Below are 24,972 nucleotides of genomic sequence, written 5' to 3'. Positions count from 1 at the left end.
TGGTGATGAGGAGAACATGGCTAGAGCTTTTGAGCAGATACATGACCTAGAACTAGCCAACCATGATGACATCAACCTAAGTCTCGCCACCATCAGCAGTAACAGCATGACTCAGGAGCATCGTCAAGTCTAGTGCATCATCAGTCTACCGTGTGCTAGTTGTTTCAGTAGTATGTATTGTGTTGTAGTATCATGTATCGTGTCGTAGTAACACAACCCTTGTCTGTAGCAGTTCAGTGTTGCTTGGAGTCCTTAGCTCCAATGCCTATATGTTTATTTAACCTTGTGTGATGTAATGTTATGTGCTTGATGTTTGTACTGATATCGTGTGCCATAATCAACCTAAGTGTTCTTAGAAGAAATCAAGTAACATAATGCTTAGCTATCCCCTCTAAAGCCTTACCCTTCATCTACCCTTGACAACAGATGCTGCCCAAGAGGTCAACCAGGATCCAACAACACCAGGGGCATCAAGCTCAAGCAGGCCATGAAGCCTTTAGTGGGGCTCAAGTAGGACAAAAACCTAGAGGAAGGCCATGAACCAGAGGTGGACACTAGAACCGAGGTGGGTGGCTTAGGCAAGGCCCCTTGTCTCCCCGAGCCCAGAGAACAGCTATGGAAGAGCAAGACCATGAGGATGAAGTGAATCAAGGACAAGAGGGTTATGGCCAGAATAACCAGCTGAGAGGACAGCTACCACCCCCACCATCTGTTGAAGAACTTGTGGCAATAATGGCTAACCGTTTGATGGAAGCCATAGCACAAGGAATACAAGGCAACGGTGGATATTGACAAGGGCCACAGTCCAAGATGACTGAGTTCATGAGACTCAGACCAGCCACCTTCGATCACACGGAAGATGACCCACTAGCAGTAGATGATTGGCTAATGGGCATCAACAGGAAGCTGGATGTCATAAATCCTAGTCACCGTGAAAAGGTTCTTTTGACATCTCACCAGTTAACGGGAGTAGCCTTGGAATGGTGGAAAACTATCAAGAAACCGTCGAGGATGCCAATGCCATCACATGGGAGGAATTCCAAGAGGAGTTTAGGAGGTATCACATCCTAGAAGGAATCATAGAGATGAAGCTAGTAGAGTTTTGTAACTTGAAGCAAGGGGCCATGACCGTAATTCAGTACATCCGCAAATTCACCATGCTCTCTTGTTATTCCTCAGAAGATGTGAATATAGACAAGAAGAAGCAGGACCGCTTTAGAAGATGCACCTATCTGCCAGCACTTACTCGGACTTCAACACAATAATGAATCGAGCCATCATCATAGAGGAAGCCAAAACTGAAGGAGAGAATGACTCAAAACACAAGTTCATGGCACATAAGCATAGGCAGCAGGAAAGAATCGCAAGGCCCAGACCTAACAACTACCAGAAACCAAAATACCAACCAATTATGCAGTATCGATCTCAAGGATACAACTAGCCAACAACTTCAGCTTACCACAGCCAGAATTCAGCAAGTCAGCAGAACAGTAATGGTAGTGTCTCCCAGGTGACCGAAGGAACAAACATAGAGTCTGCTACAACTGTAGGGAGTCCGGGCATATGATAGCTAACTACCCACACAAGAACCCTACTACAGCATGAGCCCCAATAAACTCCATAGTAAGTGCTAGAACAACAGCATCAAGAGTTGGACGCAGTGGATCGCAAGCCTCAGGACAATAGAAGAAGACAACCCAATCCTTTGGAAGAGGCCGCGTCAACCACATTGATGCTCATGATTCCCAGGAAGCACCGGACGTCATATTCAGTGAGTTCATTATCAATTCAACTCTAGCAACAATACTATTTGATTCTGGAGCTTTGCATTCATTCATATCATCAAAGTTTGTTGCTAAACATAGAATTCCAACAGTTTTGTTTAAAAAACCCCTTATGATATGCTCTCCCGAAGTAGAAATCTAGTGCCTATTAAGATGTCCCTAGGTTAAAATCATAATAAGTGGGGTAGAGTTCCTAGAAAACCTAATACTTCTCCAATCTAATGGGATAGATATCATCCTTGAAACTGATGGGTTAGCCAAGCGTCAAGGCAACATAGCTTGTGGCATCCGAAAGGTCACCCTAGTTAATCACAATGGTACTAAAGTGGAATGCTAGCCCCCATGTTGTGTAACTTGGAAGCCACAACTCTGGATGAAGTGCCCATAGTAAAGGAATATCCAGATGTGTTCCTAGAGGAACTACCAGGAATGCCACCTGACCGGGAAATAGAATTTATCATAGATCTTATCCCTAGAACATCCCCAATAGCAAAAAGACCCTATCGAATGACAGCAAATGAACTAGTAGAGTTAAAGAAGCAACTAGGAGAGTTATAAGAGAAAGGATATGTTAGACCTAGTTCATCTCCATGGGGATCACCGATCTTGTTTGTAAAGAAGAAAGATGGCAATCTTAGAATGTGTGTAGACTATCGAGCCTTGAATGGAGTAATAATAAAAAATAAATACCCACTGCCTAGGATCGATGACCTTTTTGATCAGTTGCAAGGAGCCAAATTCTTCTCTAAGATTGACTTGAGATTAGGGTATTACCAGCTGAAAGTTCGAGAAAGTGACATACCCAAAATAGCCTTTGTAACTCGGTATGGACATTACAAGTTTACAGTAATGTCCTTTGGATTAACCAATGCTCCTGCATACTTTATGAATTTCATGAAAAAGGTATTTATGGAAGAGTTAGATAAGTTTGTCATAGTAGTTATTGACGATATACTCATCTACTCTCAGGGTGTTGAAGAGCACGAACAACACCTAAGAATAGTCTTGGAAAGGTTGAGAGACCATGAGCTTTATGCCAAATTCAACAAGTGTGAATTTTTTCTAAAGGAAGTTGCTTTCCTTGGACAAATCATAACAGAAGAAGGAGTAGCAGTGGATCCTGCTAAAGTCAAAGCAGTCGAGGATTGGAAACCGCCGACTAATGTGATGGAAATCAGAAGTTTCTTTGGATTGGCAAGGTACTACTGGAGATTCATAGAAGGATTCTCAAGAATAGCAAAACCTATGACTGAACTGACCCAAAAGGAAAAGCCCTTTCAATGGACAAGAGCTTGTGAAAAGTGCTTCCAAGAACTAAAAAATAGACTAATCACAGCCCCAGTGATAACCTTGCCAGATATTCACAAGGATTTCACGGTATTCTGTGATGCCTCTAGGCAAGGATTAGGATGTGTCCCAATGCAAGACGGTAAAGTAGTTTCCTACGCATCCTGACAGTTTAAAGAACATGAGAAGAACTACCAAACCCATGAATTGGAACTAGTAGCCATGGTGCATGCCCTTAAGCTTTGGAGACACTATTTAATTGGAAACAAGTGTGAGATATTCACGGATCACAAGAGTTTAAAGTATATCTTCACCCCACTGGATTTAAATCTAAGACAAAGAAGATGGTCGGAATTAATAAAGGACTATAACCTGGATATCTAGTATCATCCGGGCAAGGCCAATGTCGTAGCAGATGCGCTTAGCAGGAAGGCTCATTGCTACAACCTCAAAATTAAAAAACGAAGGTCAGAGCTACTTGACGAAATTCAACGACTAAACGTCCAAATAGTTAATGAAGGTTGTGTCAATATCGTGATTGTCCAACCCACCTTAGAAGGCCAACTCCAAAAAGCTCAGGGAGAAGATGAAGAGCTAAAGAAAATCAAGATCCAAACCGGAGAAAGTAAGGCACCTGGATTTTGAGTAGGATCTGTGTTCCTAAGAAAGAAGAGCTTAGGAAACTCATTATGGATGAAGCCCATAACTCCTCATATTAAATTCACCCTAGATTGACGAAAATGTTCCTAGACTTAAAAGAGAAGTACTTGTGGTCAGGAATGAAAAAGGATATTGCTAAATTCGTTGCATGTTGTGACATATGCCAAAAAGTTAAGGCAGAATACCAGAGACCAGCAGGATTGCTGCAGCCGCTTCCCATCCCAGTTTGGATGTGGGATGAGATCGGGATGGACTTTATTGTTGTACTATCCCGTACTAACAGAGGACATGATGTCATATGGTTCATAGTAGACCGTCTGACCAAGGTAGCTTATTTTATACCAATAAGAACAACTTATGGAGGAGTCAAGCTAGCACAGTTGTATGTTGACATTGTCCTCAAACTTCATGGTGTCCCAAGTAGAATTGTATCAGACCACGGTCCTCAATTCACCATAAGATTCTGGAAAAGCCTACATGCCACCCTAGGAACCAAGTTTGACTATAGCTCAGCCTATCACTCGCAGACCGATGGTCAGACAGAAAAAGTGAACCAAATCCTAGAAGATATGCTAAGAGCTTGTGTGCTCACGTATGGAAAGATTGGGAGAAAAGTTTATCTTATGCGGAGTTCTCTATAACAACAGCTATCAAACTGGTCTGAAGATGTCACCCTTCGAGGCGTTATACGGGAGAAAATGCGGAGCCCCTCTTATGTGGTCTGAAGTCGGAGAATGCTCTCTCTACGGACTAGCTCTGATAAAGGAAGCTGAAGAACATGTAGCTAGAGTAAGGGAAAATCTAAAGGCAGTTCAAAGCAGACAAAAGAGCTATGCTGACACTAGGAGAAGGAATCTTGAGTTCGAGGTGGGAGATCATGTATATTTGAAGGTATCACCGATAAGAGGCACACGAAGATTTCAGATTCGAGGTAAACTAGCACCTCGGTACATTGGACCTTACAAGATAATAAACAGGATATGTGCAGTGGCATATCGTCTTGAACTCCCAGAAGAAATGGTAGACACTCACAATGTCTTCCATGTATCACAGTTGAAAAAGTGCCTAAGGATTCCTGAAGAACAAGTAACGTTAGAAGTGATGGACCTTCGACCGGACCTACGGTACCAAAAGAGGCCAATAAAAATATTGGGTACAACAGAACGACAAACCAGAAGGTCAGAAGTCAGATTTTGTCAAGTGCACTGGAGCAACCACACTCAGGCTGAAGCTACCTCGGAGCGTGAAGATGATCTTAGAAAGGATTTCCCCTGTCTCTTCGAAGAAGAACCTTAAATCTCGAGGACGAGATTTCCCCAAGTGGGCTAGGTTTGTCACAACCGTGATCTCCGAGAAAATTAAAAAAAGAAAAAAACCTCTCTCTCCCCATGACCCGGTGCAGCTCCCTGCTCTGCACCGCTTGTCCCATCGCTATTTTCTGCTCTGCGACGCGCCACCCGTCCTGTCACCGTCATCGCTCCCTCAAGCCCTGAGCCTCTCCTCGCGCCCCGCTCCGCCGCTGTGCCCTTGCCATCGCCCCTATAAAGAGCAACAGTGCCCTCTTCCTCCTCACCACACCGCAACACCACCTCTCTCTCTCACCTCCACTCGCTCCCTCTCTACTTCTCCCAGCACTGGCGTCGCCGCCACACCGGAACCTGTCGTTGGTGAGCTCCACCACCCTTCCCCTCTCTATCCCTTCCCACCAAAGAATTGTACCTTAGCTTGCCTTCCTTGCCATTGTTGGTCGTCGCTTCTTCACCATTGCCGATTGTCACCCTTGGCGGCCATATCCGCTCCCGTCCAGGCCGGATCCGACTGCCACCGCGCTGCCTTGCTGCTCACTGGAGCCGCCGCCGCCCTCCGTCGCTGAAGCGCACGCTGTCCGCCACCACCACCGCCTCCTCTCTCCCTCCGCCTCTCGCTCTCACTGCTCGACCCGTCCGAGTTGGCCCCTCTCCCTCTCTCTTATTCTCTCTCCCTCTCACTAACAAGTGGGCCTGCCCGAGCCGCCCGACTCGAGCAGCCTGAGCCGCTCGAGAGAAGCCCAGCATCACCCTGAGCTGAGCCTCGAGCAATGCCGAGCCATGAGACAAGCCGAGTCGAGGAATATTCTAGGAATATTCCTTTCCCTTTTTCCTGATTTTCTCTCCTAGCAAAACTTCCGAAGCCCGTTTCTCCTCCGTCCTAACTCTGTTTTCAATGATTCTTCTACCGATATTCATCTAAATTCAAGATCTACCCAACCATATCGATTCCATAATTTTTGTAATCTAATTATATTTTAATATAATCATTTGATTGATTTTTGGTGTGTGCGCTTTTGCCGTATCTTTTGTTTGTTAAAGGAAGACGCGTTCGAGGAAGGCCCAGAGGATCCGAAGTTTGAAGAAAGAGCGGATGAGAATTTCAATGAAGACAATTCCTACACCGTTGATCATGTTGATCCTATATTTTCAAACACAACCCACAGAGCCATTGTTTTAAATTATAGGTATATGCATGCTTAAGTTAATAACTATAATTTTAAAGAATATGCTAATGTAGTTAGGACCTAGCTTGTTTATGCATGCCTTGAAATTGTCACCTTTATTCCGTTGAAATCTTAGAAGGTCCCCAACATCAACTATAATAATTGTTTAGATCAATCTTATTTACTAGTATGTTTAGGATTGCTTTGTTCAAATGAAAGAACCAGGATAATTACATATGTTAATCATGCCTTTTAAAAAAAAGTGAAGTGTTCTGTGCTTGGTATTTTTTGTGTGTGAGATTTGTGTTCTTGAAAAACTCTAGTGTATTGTTGACGTGGGTGAGTAAGGTACCCTACAAAGGTGAGAACTACTATGGAGCAAGGTTCGTCTTTACGGTGTTCTTACTCGAAGACACTTACCTCGGTCATATTGTAATTATACCTATGGATCTTTATTGTAATGAACTCTGTGTTGTACCTAATATTGTATTTTAATCGATATATACATGTGATGTCTACTTTTATTAAAAATATATACATATCAGTTACTGATTTAGGGAGTAGTATGGGTTGCACAAGGTAACCCGAAGGAGGGATTAGACAGGCGCATACGGAGGCAACTTCTGATGACGAACCTCTTTATACGAAAGACAGGTGCACTGTATCTCAGTGATGAACTCCTCAAGGGGTGGATCTCAGTGGTGCGAATGTTGGCGTACCGTGTTGAGGATCTAATGGATAGCTTTTCCTACAACTATCTTGAATACAATAAAGAAAAATTTCTGAAAAAACTGGGCAAGGGAATAAACTATGCTTCGGTATTTAGTGGGATATCTGATGAGCTGATTCAGATAGAGAAGGAAATTGAGCATGTTTCCAAGCTGAAGGATCTGAGGGTGAAACCATTCCATGAGCTTCTTCCAAGTCAAGTTAACAACAGCGAACTACAATTCCCTCAGTACAGTATGCCCCAACTTATGAAAGATGAAGATCTTGTAGGGATCGAGAACAACAGGGAGCACCTAACGAAATGGTTGAGGTCAGATACACAAGATCTCAAGGTGGTATCAGTTTGTGGTATGGGCGGAATGGGAAAGACCACCCTTGTCGCCAATGTGTATGCGAAGCAAAAGGATAACTTCATGGTGCAGGTGTAGCTCACCGTTTCACAAACATACAACAGTGTGGAGGCATTGCTGAGGAAGCTACTTGAGATGGTCGGCACCTGTGAGGAGACGGCAACAGCTGACATTGACAGCATGGAAATAGAGAAGAAGAAATCAGATAGCATTGACAGAATGGACATCCTCAATGTTAAAACAAAGTTAAGGGCAGTGTTTAGACAAAAGAAATTTTTTGTTGTATTATATGACATATGGAACCTTCAAGTGTATGACAGAATGCGCGATGTGTTTGAAGATTCTAAAAATGGAAGCTGCATTGTCATCACGACAAGAGAAGAGGATGCGGCTGCTCTTGCTCCCAAGCATTATCAGCTCAAGCTAAGTCCGTTGGGTGTGAAGGATGCTCTTTGCCTTCTTTGTATCAAGGCTTTTCCTTACAACGACTCTGAGTCTGAGTTCCCATCAAAGCTACAGGTGTTAGTTACTGATACTGCAAATATATGCAATGGATCACCTCTGGTGAAGTGCCCAGCAGAGTTTCAGGAACTAGCTACTGGCATTGGAAAGAAATATGAAGGCCTACTGCTGGAATAGTACCTAGCTGAGCTTCAGGAGCTCGCTAGTGATGCTATTAAGAAATGTAAGGGCTTGTCAATGGCAAAAGGCTCATCAGAACTCTTGGAACAAGCTAATTATATTACAAAGAAATGTATGGCCCTGCCGCTTGCTAAGTGCCCACTAGAGATGCAGATTTTAGCTGTTAATATTGCAAAGAAATGTGGGGGCTTGCCACTGGCAATTGTATCTATAGGAAGCTTACTGTCTACAAGAAAGCTAATCCAGCCAATTTGGAAGCAGATGTATGATCAACTTCCATCTGAGCTAGAGAAGGATGCACAGGTTCGAGGAATTCTAAGTTTGAGCTACTATACTGCAGCATGTTCCCTAAAGATTACCCCTTGCCAAAGGAAAACCTTGTGCAACTATGGATTGCAGAAGGGTTTGTAGTAAAGAAAGGGGAGAGCACTCTAGAGGAGGTGGCAGAGGGCTATCTAATGGAACTGATCCATCGGAAGACATGCAGAATGAATGATATCTTGAGAGAGTTGGCCCTTTCAATATCTAAAGTAGAGATGTTTGGTACTGTTAACGATGTCGGTGAAATAATTCAGATGGATAGAGCTGTACGTCGCCTATCTGCATTTAGATGGAAGAAGATGAAAAATGATGCATCCAAGATGAAATTCCTGCGTCTTCGGACCCTAATGGCAAGTGAAACCATTGCGATGTCTATACCTTCAATATTATCTGAATCCAAGTACCTTACTGTCGTTGAACTGCAAGACAAGGAGTCACAACATTACATACATCTATCGGTAATCTGTTTAATTTACGCTACATCGGTCTAAGGAATACAAGAGTAAGCTTACTGGAAGACTCTATTGAGAATGTCATTAATCTTCAGACTCTTGATGTCAAGACAACCAATATAAAAAATCTGCCAACTGGGATTGTGTTGCTCACTAAGCTTAGGCACGTTCTTGCTGACAGATATACTGATGAGAACCAGTCAGAGTTTCTGTACTTTGTTGGAGTGGAAGCACCTAAAGGGCTTTCCAACCTGGAAGAACTGCAAACTCTTGAGACTGTGCAAGCAAGGACTTGGCTGAGCAGCTTGAGAATATGATGCAACTAAGGGGCGTGTGGATTGACAACATAAGTGCTTCCCATTGTGCCAACATTTTCTCTGTCTTGTCGATTGTTGGGGATCATCTCCCGCCACCCCTACCTCGAAGGGAACCGCGAAGTCTACTGGAGATGCTGCGTGATAGCCATTGTGCTTCTGTTGCAGGAGTTCGTCTGTCAGTGGCGGAGATCGCGGAGCGACGTTGGTCGAAGGGTGCAGGTGCGCTCGCATCTTCGAGTTCCCGAGCCGGCGAAGACGAAGGCTCACGACCTTCGACTGACGGGCGAAGCCCTGGTTCGCACCCCGCATCGTTCGGAGCAGGCGAAGACGCGAGCTGACCTTCGCCGGGGGGCGAAGGCTATCCGACGTGCGTCCGGGCGAAGGAGGCTTCAGCGCCCTTCGGAGGGATGAACCACCTCGGCATAGTGGGCCTGGCTACGGTCGTCCTGGGTACTGTTGTAATTATGCGATCATGCTCATTTGTACCATAATACTCCGGATATTCCGGGAATATAGCAGGTTAGGGGGTAAGATGTGTAAACGGAACCTGTGGTTACCAGGTACGGGCTATAAATAGAGCCACAGTGTAACCGGAAGGGTAACCAAAAAATTGTTCCACCTCCAGTACGTGTCACTCTGAGGGACCTTCGATATCTCCGTATCCGAAGGCCCACCTTGTCTGGGAACTCGATCCCAACAGTTGGCGCCGTCCGCGGGATCGAACCCACGAAGGCATGCCACCCAAGAAGAAGTCGAAGCCAGCTGGAACAGCGGAGACGTTACCGGAACCCCCATCCATGGCCGGGCCTTCGGCCGATAGACCCACTCCGGCCGTACCAGGATGAAGTAATGCTTCGGCCGAGGGGGCTTCGGCCGGACGACAGCGGCACTGCGAAGTTGAAATAGGACCACAACAACCCAGCGATGGCCGACAGGGCGAAGCACTCCGGGTTGGCACAGAGCAAATGCCGGTCATGGAACCAATAGATCGCACTCTCTTCGATCCTCCGAAAAGAGAAGGCGAAAAGGAGCGATATGAAGAATGGGAGGAACTCGACGACTTCGCAAAGTTTGAGCACGAGGAAGAAACAAATGAAGAAAGAACAGCAAGGCTAGAAGCAGAAGAGTTGGAAAGGCAGCTAGCTCAGAAAAAGCGCATGTTGGATGGCCTAGCAGCGAGTCGGAAAACCGCAGAGTACCAGAGGCGGGCAGACGAAGCAAGAAAAACATTGGAAAAAATCCAGGAGGAAATCGATATACTCCAAGTGGAGGGCATGTCTCGCCGGCCAACGCCGCCGAGAGACTTGATACGAGCTTCGCAGGAAGTTTGACGAAGATCTTCCACGGGAGATCCGGAGTCACCTTTGGCCATGGACCTGCAAAATCAGCCATCGCCACCAGGATTCAAGATGCCCATAGTGGTTATGTTTGATGGAGAATCAGACCCGAGAGAATTTGTCATGAGTTTCGAAGCAGTTGTGGAGTCTGCCGGGGGGACGATGTAACCTTGGCGAAGGCCTTTGTGTTGGCCATAAAGGGGATAGCAAGGTCCTAGTACTCCGTGTTACCCCCGGGATCCATATATTCATGGGAACAGCTGCGCAGTGCACTATACAGCAACTTCTAGGGGAATCAGGCAGACAAAATCACCGCAACCGACCTCTTCACGCTGAAGCAGCAACCAACAGAAACTTTGCAGAGCTATATGCACCGATTCGTACACATACGTTGTCAGGCGAAGGGGTTGAGCTAAGATACAATCATCGATGCCGCAATACAAGGCATCAGAGGCAGGCTATTGGCAGGAAAGATCACTAGAAAAAGACCCGGAAGCGTTCAAGAGCTGCTCAACAAGATGGAAGAGTACTCAAGATCTGAGCTCGATCATCTCCGAAGGAAAAATGAATTAACAGCCTCCAAAGTAAAACAACATGCACCATCTAAAGAGGCAGGCGGCGGCAATCATAGAGACAGACTGCACCGTCCAAGAAAGCCCGAAGGCTCTGATTATCCAATGCAAAAAGAAGTCAATCAGATCAATCCCAGCCCGCCCGAAGCCGTTCAAGGATCATGTGAAGCCTACAGCTTATCCAATAGGGGAGGCCGAGCGGGCAGGGGAAGAGGCCGCGGAGGCAGAGGAGGACGTGTTCTGCAGGACCCGGCAGCCTTCTACTGCGAGCTGCATGGCGAAGGAGCTGGCCACCAGACCAAACAGTGCCCACAGGTCATGGCTATGAAAGAAAGCTTGGCGAAGCAGTCTGTTGATCACGGAAAGACAGTTCACCATGCAACAAGCTTCGGAAGAAGCGAAGGGTGGCAGAACCACAATCAGAACATGGCATTTCCGAACCAATGGCAGCAAATTCCAGCACCACAGTATGCACCTGCAACTTCAGCTCAATTTGATCAAACTAGACAAATGAACCTTCAGGGTGACCTACCTCCGCCACCACCAAGACCCGCAATTGAGGCACCACCAGAAAGTAGCAAATCAGTTAACACGATAAACCATAGGTACAACGTGGTGTTGGCCATCTCAGGGGGATCAAACCAGCAAACAGAATCTAAGAGACAACGAAAAGAATACGTGCGAAGGGTCAACAACGTCGGAGTGGGACCAACGTACATCAATTCAAGATGGTCGAACATTCCCATTACATTCTCGCAAGAGGACATGAGGGTCTTAGACTATCCACACACAGATGCCTTCATCATTACTACAAACATCTCGGGAAATGAAGTACACAGGATATTGATCGATGGAGGAAGCTCGGCGGACATTATCTTCGCTGATGCCTTCGACAAAATGGGGCTGCGAAGAAGTGACTTAAAGCAAGCTGGATCGCCATTGCTAGGCTTCGGTGGAAACACAATCAACGCTCTGGGAAAAATAACAATCCCAATGTCGTTTGGCGAACAGATGAATTTCCGCACAGAAGACATTACCTTCGATGTAGTAGACATTGGTTACCCGTACAATGCGATATTTGGAAGGGGAGTCCTCAATACATTCGGAGCAATACCACACCACGCATACTTGTGCATGAAGATGCCTGGCCCGGAAGGAGTCATAAAGGTGTTGGGAGATCAGCGAGTGGCTAGACGAATCAAAGTGGGGATAGCTCCAGGAAGAAGAAATGTCCACACCATAGCAGACCCTTCGATGGGTCGCGAAGCAAGCCTCAACCAACCAAAGATAGGAAAAGCAGCGAAGGCTGCACCAGAAGGAGCGACCAGAATAGTATAGCTAAATCAAGAAAAAGAAGATAAAAAGGTCACTATAGGAGCGGAGGCTCCAGCAGAGGATCAGCAACAACTTGTAATGTTCCTTTGCGACAACGACGATGTCTTCGCTAGGTCTCCCAAGGACCTACAAGGAGTAAGTCGGAAAATCATTCAGCACAACCTAAATGTGGACCCCAAAGCGAAGCCAAGGAAGCAAAAGCTAAGGAAATTTTTGGCCGAAAGAGAAGAAGCAGCGAAGGCTGAAGTAGAAAAACTGCTCGATGCTGGAGTCATACGCGAAGTAATGCACTCAGAGTGGCTGGCCAACCCCGTGTTAGTAAGAAAAAACAATGGAAAGTGGAGAATGTGCATCGACTTCACAGACCTAAATAAAGCCTGTCCCAAGGATGACTTCCCACTGCTTAGAATTGACCAGCTGGTAGACTCTACGGCCGGTTGTGAGATGCTAAGCTTCCTAGATGCTTATGCAGGGTACCATCAGATATGGATGGTGAAGGAAGACGAAGACAAAACGAGTTTCAGGACCTCCTTCGGAACATACTGCTTCACAAGGTTGGTGCAGGCTGTATTAAAGCCACAGCTGGGACGAAATGTATTGGCCTATGTTGATGACATAGTGGTCAAAAGTACCAGAAGGAGCCAACACATCGAAGACCTCCAGGAAACCTTCGACAATCTGCGAAGAGCAGGCCTGAAGTTAAACCCAGAAAAATGCATCTTCGGGGTGCAATCCGGAAGACTCCTAGGGTTTTTAGTGTCGAAAAGAGGCATCGAAGTGGATCCTCGGAAGATACAAGCAATTTTAGATATGAAACCACCACAGAACAGAAAGCAAGCCCAACGCTTGGCAGGAAGGCTAGCAGCATTGAACAGGTTCATTGCAAAGTCTGCCGAGTGAAGTTTACCATTCTTCAAGGTGTTAAAAAGCTCTAACCCTTTCAAATGGGATGCGGAGCAGCAAGCAGCCTTCGATGAGTTAAAAAATCTACTTGACAAAGCTTACAGCACTGACCAGCTCGGATCCAAGCGCAGATTTGTTGTTATACATAACGGCTTCCCCTTCGGCAGTCAGCGTTGTACTTGTATAGGAAAAACCCGAAGACAACAGGTTGTGCCAAGCTCCGGTATATTATGTATTAGAAGCCCTAGCAGGCCCAAAAAAGTCATACACAGAGTTGAAAAAAGTAGCGTGTGCACTGGTAATGGCATCCCGCAAGCTTCACCACTATTTCACGTCACACAAGATTACAATACCAACTTCCTTACCCCTTCGCGACATGTTCGAAAACAAAGAAGCCATTGGAAGAATAGCGAAGTGGGCAATGGAGATCGCTCCATCCATGATCGTTTTTGTGGCAAGAACATCATTAAAATCGCAAGCACTGGCAGACTTTGTGGCCGAATGGACACCCCTAACCGAAGACTCGGACGGTGAACCACCAGAACCTGTCTGGACCACATATTGCGACGGGGCTTGGGGAGCTACAGGAGCAGGAGTTTCAGCAGTATTGTTTTCACCTTCGGGGACGAAGCTAAGATACGCCGCTAGGTTAGAATTCCGCTCTGCAAACAATACAGCGGAGTACGAGGCCGTCCTCCTGGCACTTTGCAAGGCGAAGGCTTTGGGCACCCGGAGGGTACTTGTCAAAACAGACTTGAAGGTCGTAGCAAGTCAATTTGACAAAACATTCCTGGCAAAGGAAACAGAGCTGATTAAGTACAAAGCAGCGATGCGAAGAATGGAAAAATACTTCCTCGGATTCATTGTCAAGAGTGTATCAAGAAATGATAACACCGAAGCAGATGAACTAGCAAAAGCAGCTTCACAGAACCTGCCTATGCCTTCAGACATTTTCTATCAGAAGCTGACTGAACCAGCCCTTGAAGACAATTTGAACCAAACGCGTCTAGTTGCGACAGTCGAAAGTGAAGACTGGCATTCTCCAATATTGGCATATCTTCGTGGTCAGAGAGACATCAAAGATCAGGTCGCAGCAAAGCGCATGGCTCAGAGGGCTAGAAACTACAAAGTTGTGGAAGACAATTTGTACAAAGCAGGGGTTTGCGCACCGTTCTTGCGATGCATATCTCAGAAAGAAGGCCAGAACCTGTTAAGAGAGATTCACAGCGGATTATGCGGTTCTCATATCGGAACAAGGGCTCTGGTCAAAAAAGCATACAGGTAAGGCTTTTATTGGCCAACGACTGTAAACGATGTGAATCAACTGGTCCGAAGTTGCCAACAATGCCAATTCTGGGCGAAGGGGTCAAATAGACCGTCGATGAAGACGCAACTCATTTCGCCGATCTGGCCCCTAAGGCGGTGGGGAATCGACATTGTTGGGCAGCTGCCGCCAGCTCCAGGAAATTTGCGATATGCGGTGGTGGTAGTAGAGTACTTCTCAAAATGGGTAGAGGCAATGCCACTTGTGAGCATAACATCAAGAAACATACAGAAATTCCTATGGCAGAATATTGTATGCCGCTTCGGAGTCCCAAGCAAAGTAACCGTGGACAATGGCACTCAATTCGATAGCACGGGTTTCAGGGATTTTTGCAATGGTATGGGGATAAAGGTAATTTTTGCATCAGTGTACCACCCACAATCTAATGGGGCAGTTGAGAGAGCGAATGGCATCATCTTCGTGGGTGTCACGAAGCGTCTTCAAGGATTGCCAAAAGGGAAATGGGTCGAAGAGCTGCCTAAGGTACTGTGGTCATTAAGAACAACAGTTGCAAGACCAACCGGGTACATGCCATTTCGCCTCCTCTTCGGCGAAGAGGCCATGACCCCAGAAGAATGCAAAACCAAATCATTCAGGGTCAGGAATGAACCAGAGGATTGCGAGGAACTATCATCAAAAGATGCCCTTGAAGAAGTAAGATTGCAAGCCGCAGAAAATCTGGCCAGTTATCAACAAGAGACAAGAAAATGGAGAGATAGGAATATATCCCAAAAGACCTTCTCCCCTGGAGACTTGGTGTTACGAAGGTTCGGTACAACAACATCGGTCGGAAAACTTCAGAGTAAATGGAATGGCCCCTTCATAGTGAAAAGATCGTTGTGACCTGGCTCATATCATCTATCTAATATGGAAGGTGAGGAGCTTCCACACACCTGGAACGCAGACAATCTTCGCAAGTTCTACGCCTGAAAGTCGGCAACTAAGTCCGAGACTCCAATGTAATTTTTCTTTAGAAGTATTTCTTGTAATCACATTGTAAGGGTACTGCACTCTTTTCCTCACAGGGGGACCCCTTCATCAGGGGTGAGGTTTTTAACGAGGCAGGAACCCATGTAAACATTGATACAGTAGTACCCCCAAAACATGTTCCTTGTCTCGAGCGCTAGTAGTATATCGTCGAAGTGCACCAACCTAGGTAGATCGGTGCACCAATCGACGACGAGAACGCGGTGCGAAGTGTAAGCAGAAAGACGTACACTTTCGACCTTTACAAAAGTAATAATATACATATACATATAAAAAAAACAAAAGAGAGAACGGGAATACAAAAACTACTCGGGGGCTGAGTGCCTGCCCCTGCACCGAAGGAAAAACATACCTTCGGGAGTAAAAACGAAGTGTCGCTTGACCGGTGAAACGGTAGCGTACTTCGCAAAAAAGTCGGGGGCTAAGAGTGCCTGCCCCCGCACTGAAGGAAAAACATACCTTCGGGAGTAAAAATGAAGTGTCGCTTGACCAGCAAAACGGCAGCGTACTTCACGAAAAAATCGGGGGCTAAGAGTGCCTGCCCCCACACTGAAGGAAAAACATACCTTTGGGAATAAAAACGAAGTGTCGCTTGACCGGCGAAACGGCAGCGTACCTCGCGAAAAAATCAGGGGCTAAAAAGAAACCAAATCTCTACACGCCGAAGTTACCTGCGACTAAAAGTCAGGGGGGGGGGGACGGCATTTTACAAAAAATACATAACACAAGTACTATGCAATCGCAGGAAACTGCGGCAAAAGTTGGGGGAATAGCGTCGCTCAGTATGTTACCCACAAGATTCGTAACGTCTCAAATCGCAGACAACGCTTCGAGCGCCATGTCGCTAAAGTGTAACAAAAGAACAAGTCGTAATACAAAACCAATTTATTCCGCATCGTCATCAACATTTGGATCAACAAAATCCTTATACCAATGACTGAAAGAAAATTGAAAAGCAATGCCTTCGCTGGCGTGAAAATACGTCATTGGGGCCAGAGGGGCCCCAACTTGAGTGGAATATGATGGAGACATACGGACGTCATCGTAGCCACCATTGTGCCTTACTACTTGCGAAGAGGGACCACGACGATAGCAAAATTGCGGTCGGCGCAAAACTAGCTCTTCGTCCTGAGGCTCAATCTTTGGCTCAAGGAGTGCCGATGTGTCTTCGACGTCTCCCCTCGCTATATGGCGCAGGCTCCGTTCAGCTCGGCGACTAGCTAGCGTCAAAGGACTAATGGATTTCCAAAAAGCTTTTGTCCTAGCATTCATATCATCATATGACCTACACTTCGCATACCAATACCGCTCCAGCTCGATATCGGCATGGCGACGGTGAAATGATTCCCAGCAAGACCAAGACACATAAAAATTGTCCCTCATCATGGTCAAAGGGACAACTTCTTCAGCTACCTGTGCAGTGTCCGAAGGAAGGACCTGCGCATGGAGCGCAAAAAGTCAATAACACTTCGATGTAAACATAATATATATTACACAACCAATGTGTTACATCGTCAATCACAAAAGCGAAAACAAAAATAAGACGACCCTTCAGTCTGAGTCAGCCCATCTTTCCAGTATCTTCGACTGTTGTGGTCGTTGGTTTCGACGAGGGGTCGTCCCTCGCCTTGGCCTGAAAAAAATTGTCTTATTACACATAATTTATTTATAATCTTCGACCAGATAACAACATAGGTAACTCAGCGTACCCTTTGTCGGTTCATTTTGGCTTCTCGAAGAGCGAGCTCGTGGCTATGCTTGCACCAATAGTTGGTGGTGAATGATCGAGCGGTGCTCTTCGACGCCTTTGTAACGGCTGAGGTCGACAGATTCACCGGGTACTGGAAGGAGGGCCTCTGTAGAGCAGTATGATGGTCACAACCCGTCATCTTGACAGACTGCACAAGACTTCGGGCGACAACCATGGCGCAGAAGTCACCGTAAAGTTGCGCAGCAGGAAGGAGGCTTCCACTGGTTTCGTTGATCCAACTTATAAGTCCCCCCAGCCCGACAAGTTCTATTGATGGGGGAGTCACCGAGGCGCCAATACCTTCGAAGGTATGCCTGATTGCTTCGCACGCGGCGACTGCTTTCGGCTCGAGCTCCCCAATAACATTAAGGGCATCATCGTTAAAAGCCTTCGCCTCGCTTAATTCAGATTGCAGCCGCTGTGCTTTATCCTTCTCTGACGCACAAAGTGCCTGCAAGTCACACACTTGCGCCTTAGAGGACTGTAAGTTCTGGCGAAGGCAGCTTACTTCGCTATCGGCAATCTACTTCTCCGAGCAAAGGGTGCTAAGCTCTTTTTCAAGCTGTTCCAGTCACAATTCAGCATCCTTCGCTCGACGCGACAGCTCGCATTTTTGGCCTTCAGCTTTCTCTGCCCGTTTTTGCAGCAAGTCAATCTGCGCGTGTGCGCTTCGGGCCAGGGCTTCAGATTTCTCAGCCTGCTTGCGCTGAGCCCGCGATAGAAGCAAAGCCTGCAGCGTCGAACACAAGTCAGCAAAATACCGAGTATAATAATGTAAGAAAATAAACAATATACCTTCGCAATAACCACATCAGAGGCATCGAGCAGCTCGTTGGTGGACTTTTGGGCGAGCGGAATTTCAAGTTCGGGGAGGACGAAGGTACCAAAAATCTTCTTCACATCACCAACCTCCCAGGCACTTTTCTCAAAAGTGGCAGGCCGCAACGCCTCAGGCGCAATGGCCTTCGCGTCAAGCAGCCCACCGAGGCCCATCAAACCCTTCCTGCCACGGCGGGGGCACACTCGGTGTCGACTCTTCGGTCTCAGAAGATGAGCTCAAAGGCGAAGATGGCGAGGAGTATGCCACCACTTCAACGTTGTCGGTACCCTCGGCTTCAGGCTCCTCTTGAGTGGCGGCCTCAAGTATCGCTCCCGCCTCTGTCAACTCCTCATCATCGCTCAGTATCAATGTTGGAAGATCGACGCGAGAGCAAAACAATGATTTTGGTGCCTGGTCCTCCTGCGCGCCTTCGGAACTTTCCCGCCTGGCCATATCGCGCGAGGCAGCGGAACCCTCCGGAGATGTTTCTGTGTGAAAAACATCAGGTGCGGCTTCGTGCGGCCTTTTCTGAAGGGCAACAGCTTTCTTAGTCCGGCCTCCCTTCGGCGACAGCTCGGAGTGCTTCCTCTTCGTTGAAGGGCCAGCGGCGGCCTCTTCGCCCGCGTTTGCTGCTGGGGAGCCCCCCGCGCCACTTTGCAGCACGGCGGTGATCTTCGATCGTTCAGAATAGGATAGACCTTGATACTCAAAGACTCTATTCAGTCTTTGGGCAAGGACCTGGTCGGCACAGAGTTGTGCTTCGCCTGGTGTGAACTTGCCGAGCAACATTATAGCCTTGGCATCTACTTCGGCCACTGACAAATCTGCAAAAAATCAGAACCGTTAGGCAAGGACATTCAAATTGTGTAAACAGTTACGGACAAGGGAGTACCTGCGAAGCCGTGTATGGTAGGGTGGGGCCGGCAGAGCCCCTCGGGCCCTTTGTCCCCGAATTCTGGAATATCCCAACCACGGCTCAGGGGCCAGACTCCAGCGACTATGAACTCTTCTACCAAGTCGCCAGTCAAAAGATATTTCGCGCACCTGGCGAAGGCTTCAAGGGCCATTTGCTGTGATGACTTCAGCCACATATCTGGCGCGCGGTTTCCCCTTACTTCTTTGCATCTTGATACAAGATATTCTTCGGTGTCCACTTTGTGGTAGAACCACCACTAGGTCCAGTCGCTAGGCCACTTGTTCTTGTACACCACGATAGGCGTAGACAACCCGACGCGATATGCGAAGTTCAAGCACCCATAGTGAGCCTCGCTCTGCACTTCCGGGCAAAGACTGGCTTCGGTTGGTGGTGCAGTTGGTGCGCAGCGGCGAAGGCCTGTGCGGACGCCTTCACACCCTCCGAGCGAGCAGCCCAGGTGAAGAGACCCATTCTCACTATGGCATTAGGGGTCAGTTGATGCAAATAGACTTCGAACAGTTTCAATACTTTAATCACCATCTCGTCGTAGGGAAGGCGAAGGCCGGCTCGTAAATAGTGGACAAACACAACAACCTCGTCCTCAGCCGGCTCTGGTATCTCTTGTTGGCTGGGAAGCCGGACTTTTGAAACATCGCTGATTAAACCTTCTCTCACAAGGCCGCCCAAAACTTCGCCGTCCACTTTGGATTGCCCGATCCAGTAAGTCTTCGGTCGGGATGATCGAAGCTTTGGCGCCATCTAGTCCAAGGAGTGCCTTCAACAGCAGGTCGCGCGAAGTGATGACAACCGGGGGCTTCGTCTAGAACGTTCGAAAAACTTTACTCGACTTCGTACGAGAGCGATAGCTTTAGCAAAGGTGCGGTGAAAAATTTTGACAGCGGCCCGATATTTATAGGGCGAGGCGGTGGCGGTTACAATTGCCCGCATCGAAAATTGAACGGGCACTGAAAACCATGCTTAGGCATACACCAAGAACATTAAATGCAGGCAGTTACAGAGATCGTTCGGTAGCTACTAAGGATCAGTTTGAAATAAAAAAAATTATGATATACAACAACAAAACTCAATGGCATGCATTGAACCCAGTATACTTTGACAGGCCGAAGGGGACGGCGTTGAGATATCTCGAAGGCTACAGGATCGGCCTATCCAAGATAAACCTTGCCAGTAGGGGGCTACTGTTGGGGATCATCTCCCGCCACCCCTACCTCGAAGGGAACCGCGAAGTCTACTGGAGTTGCTACGTGATAGCCATTGTGCTTCTGTTGCAGGAGTTCGTCTGTCAGCGGCGGAGATCGCAGAGCGACGTTGGTCGAAGGGTGCAGGCACGCTCGCATCTTCGAGTTCCCGAGCCGACGAAGACGAAGGCTCACGACCTTCAACTGACCAGCGAAGCCCTGGTTCGCACCCTGCATCGTTCGGAGCAGACGAAGACGCGAGCTGACCTTCGTCGGGGGGCGAAGGCTATCCGACATGCATTCGGGCGAAGGAGGCTTCAGCGCCCTTCGGAGGGATGAACCACCTCGGCACAGTGGGCCCGGCTACAGTCGTCCTGGGTACTGCTGTAATTATGTGATCATGCTCATTTGTACCATAATGCCCCAGATATTCCGGGAATGTAGCAGGTTAGGGGGTAAGATGTGTAAATGGAACCTGTGGTCACCAGGTACGGGCTATAAATAGAGCCACAGTGTAACCGGAAGGGGTAACCAAAAAACTATTCCACCTCCAGTACGTGTCACTCTGAGGGACCTTCGATATCTCCGTGTCCGAAGACCCACCTTGTCTGGGAAATCCCAACATCGATGATGCCGCTTCTTGACAGCTTGCTTCTGTCTGCTAGTAATGAGAAGGAACCGCTTTCTTTTGAGGATCTCAAACCAACTTCCACAAAGCTTCACAGGCTAATTGTCAGAGGTTGTTGGTCTGGTAGAACACTCCAGTGCCCAATATTTGAGCACCACGGGCGAAATCTTAAGTACCTAGCCCTCAGCTGGTGTCACCTTGAGGGAGAAGATCCGCTGGTGTTCCTCGCGTCACATGTCCCGAACCTGTCCTATCTAAGACTTAACAACATACACAGTGCACAGAAATTGGTTGTTCCTGCTGAGTCCTTCACACACCTTAATACGCTTGTTTTGAAGGGCATGCATGATGTCAGTTTACTGGACATTGGAGATGGATCACTTCCAGGCATTCAAGGTCTATACATAACATTGCTGCCCAGGCTGGCAACAGTCCCTAAAGGCATCGAATCTTGTCACCACCTTAAGAAGCTGTGGTTGCTTGGACTGCACAAGGACTTTAAAACTCAATGGGACAACAAGAGTATGAAACAGAAGCTGCAGCATGTTCCAGAGGTCCGCATCTAGGAGAATTTCAGTTCTCTATTCTGTAATAATGTTGTAAGGTGCTTGCTCATGTGCATTGCGTCCTTTACAAATTCCATCTTTTCCTCAGTTACTGGCATTGTATAGCATCACATTTATCTTTCATCTAAATGATCCATAGATATTGTTCCCAGTAATAACTCTTAAAACAAGTGTTTCTATGTTCTCCTTCTGGAAGTAGTTACTTGTATTGATCTGTCTTAAGTTGTTTTTGGCTCCAGTTTCATGTAAGAACGCTAGCCTTTGTGTGCACTTACATTTGAAATAAAATCCCGGTATTGAGATAAGTTCTCTTGTATGGGGCCACAATATTTTTCTATATTGAACTTCGATCTGTTGTGCTGGAGCTGTAATGCGGTCGCATGGGTGGCTTCCCCTCCAATGTCTAACTACCGTTTTTATTAGCAGCTCCGTGATACAGAGGCAAGGTAGCATCAAGGATGTTACTAGGTGTTTTATTCAAGGAATACTTGGAACAACGTCATTCTGAGTTGGAGCATAACTTTCTAATTTAATAAATTGGTGTATCGTCATTTCAAGTGGTTACAGTGTGTGTATGTACTCGTCACCCAGACTATGATACCCAGGCGGTCAGGCCCACAGTGTGTGTACTGCACTGTTTTTCTTTTCTTTTAACTGCAGTACTATTTGAAGACTGAGCTAGTGCACATAGATGCAATACGGTACGATATCGATGAGTTTAAGGGATCATGGACTGTATCGCAGTACGTGCTAACCAGTAACATAACTTTTGTTTTGAATCAATTAGCACGATATTGTGTCTATTTCATTGATAAGGGAAAAGGTTTTAACAGTCATATAACCTTGCTGGTCGACGCCATGGAGGCGCACCATTCGTGTACCATGTCACTCGGCTGCCAGGCTGCAGGTTGAATTCTTGGTTAAGCGACACGATCCAATTGGCAACAACGGTCCACACCCGCCTGGTGTATCTGAGCTCTGTTAGGAGGTGGTGTGCTGATTCCGGCACTTGGCAACGTAAGGGGCAGGAGGGGCTATCTTGCCATCCCCACGCCGCCTATGTGTCCGACGTCCAAATGCGATTTTGTAGAACCAGCCAGTGAGCCCACGATTCCTATATCAGCCCCTTGTATGTTGTGCCCATGGAGCCTAAAAATTGAGGTTGGTATGTCGACGTGGCCGTGTACTCTCCGTGTGCTGTTACCTTCCACACGATGTGGTCCGGAGTTTTTTCGCTCCAGGGTTGCTCCTTGGATCGTGTGCCAAAGGCGTAGAGTGTGTTTGGATTACGCATGCATTAGCCCCACCAAACCTGGACCCGCCAAAATTTTGGCGTAGCTTTTCACCATCGCGGTTTCGCCCGCGTGTTGGTGAGAAAATAGCTAGCACGGGCAGCGCTGGGTGGATAAGCCAAAACTTTTGTGTCAATCCAAACGACAATGAATGAAACATGACAATGCCAAATTTGTGGCAGGGCAGGCCAGGGCTGCAATCCAAACACCCTCTCGAACTGTAACTATAGGACTAACCCGACCCTTTACATAGCCTACGGACCGTAGCATGTCTTATCCTCACTATGCTTCTCCTTACATCGGCGAGCATTTCTTCCTCCACAGCCGCCACCAACACCCGACCGGCTGGCTCTCTCCCATCCAACCCCTCTGCATCAGTCGCCCCCCAATACTCACAACCTTCTTCCCCGTCTTTGACAACTTATTGCCACCGCCACCATGCCTCCAGTCACTTGTGTTATTTCTCATCATTGGCGACTTCAGTCCTTTCCCCCAAACCCTAACTGGCCACTAAGCCCTAGTTTTGCCACGAGATATTGCCAGCTAATAGAACAGAAAAATGATTGAATCTTTGTTAATTTTTGCTCAACTAGAAACTAGCAACACTCAGAATCTTGCGGATGGACCACAATAGATGATGGCGGTTCATCACCCCTCCCCTACTATGTGCTAACATATGGGATGGAAATTCTGAACCCTAACTATGACGAGTGGTGAAAATCTGAAGTCCCATATGAAAGACCACATACCTAATTGAGTGCTTTAATATAGCTAAACTGAAAAGTCGAATCACCCGACTAAAATACTAGTTCTAGTTAAGCTTTCTGAATCCCTCTGATCCAAATTTGGGTTTTACTTTTGAAAGCCTTAACTCAAGTTTAAGGTCTTGATTTCCCCAATCAAAAATTGAATTCTAAATGTTCAAGTTGAAAAGTGTCTGAATTTAAAATTTGAAAGGGGCTATAATCGAAAAGTTGAATTACAATATAATTTTCAGTTTTATGGTTGAAATGAAAACAAAATTTGTGTGGTATGATGTAAGGGCGGGTTGATTGTCAACTGGCCGCTGTCATTGAAGAACCGATGGCGTCTGGATTTGATGTGTTGGGATCAGGATAGATGGCCACAAAAGTAGTTTGTACAAAAGGACTTTTTTCTAGTTCTTAACACTAAGTCACAGTTTGTTATCGAGGTTGATTATGATAATCTGCTTAAGTGAATCTGTTTTTTTATAAATTATTATTTTTGGCTAAGTGTTTATGTTTAAATCTAATAACAATACAAATATTGATATGTTTGAAATTGCACAACAAGCGTGAAAGAAATTGCACAACAAAATTTTTCTATACTTAATTTGTTTTCCAAAACAACTACCCACGTGAACGTGAGTTTTCACAACTCGTGACCATGAGTCTGATCCTAATTTATTAGAACTCCGGAGAAAGGAGTTGCTCACAATTTTTGCATCTAAAGCAATCGAGTATTATAAGTGTTGGGGAATGGTCTCATGGCCCCTTCTGCCATCAGGTCAAAGACCACCGTGGATGCCGCGAATTAACAAGACTTACAATTATCGTAGATTTGTTGGATTATAGGAACCCTTCGAACTCTACGCGCCACAGAGATGGTTCCGACAGCTAGAACGAGCAAAGCCTTTGTCGAGCCTTCTGAGCACAGCTGAAGGGCTTCGCTTGACGCCACGAGGGAGTCGCTCAGAGGGACGCCAAAGGGTGGCCAAGTAGAGAACCTCGGAAATCCAAGCGATGGGCGACCTAAGTCCAGCACGAAGATGGAGCAAAGGGCGAAGGCATGGTCGAAGGGAGGACCATAGGTGGAGACCGAAGATCATGAATGGTAGGATTGTAAATAATCTGGATGTACTTAAGAAAGTACCTTAGTATCCTCGAATAGGCTGAGCATGTGGCAATTGGAGGGGTAATCTCGTAAACTGTAACGGGGTGTGGTTGAGTATGACCTATAAATAGGGCGTCACTATAACTGACAGGACATGTGACATTAATATCAGTGAATAGTTCCCCACTTTGTGTGTTTCCACCTAACCTTCGGATTACTTTGGGGTTCTGAAGGCCCACCACTTTGTTCAGTTACGTAAGTTTCTAACAGTTTGCGCCGATCATGGGGATCGAACTCATTCTGAAGCTATGCCACCCAAAAAGAAGTCGAAGGGCGTCGATACGTCAGCAACGTAGCTTCTCGGGGGGGGGGGGGGTGACGCGGCTACGACTACACCTCCAGACGCGGTGGAGATGATAAATGCTTTGATTGAGCAAGTCGAAGAGGGCCAACAAGAACAAATTAATGTGGTCA

At 46.8% G+C, this 24,972-nt stretch overlaps 1 pseudogene; it reads left to right on the top strand.

Annotated features, from left to right (window-relative positions):
• The first annotated feature begins 615 nt into the window (after positions 1 to 615).
• LOC133900224 (disease resistance protein RGA2-like) lies at positions 616 to 21,352 on the top strand (annotated as a pseudogene).
• Positions 21,353 to 24,972: the final 3,620 nt, after the last annotated feature.

The sequence above is a fragment of the Phragmites australis genome, chromosome 19 (assembly GCF_958298935.1).
Source record: "Phragmites australis chromosome 19, lpPhrAust1.1, whole genome shotgun sequence".
NCBI classification, from domain to species: domain Eukaryota; kingdom Viridiplantae; phylum Streptophyta; class Magnoliopsida; order Poales; family Poaceae; genus Phragmites; species Phragmites australis.
The sequence above is the reverse complement of the archived record's forward strand: the minus strand, read 5'-3'. Positions and strand labels throughout refer to the sequence as shown.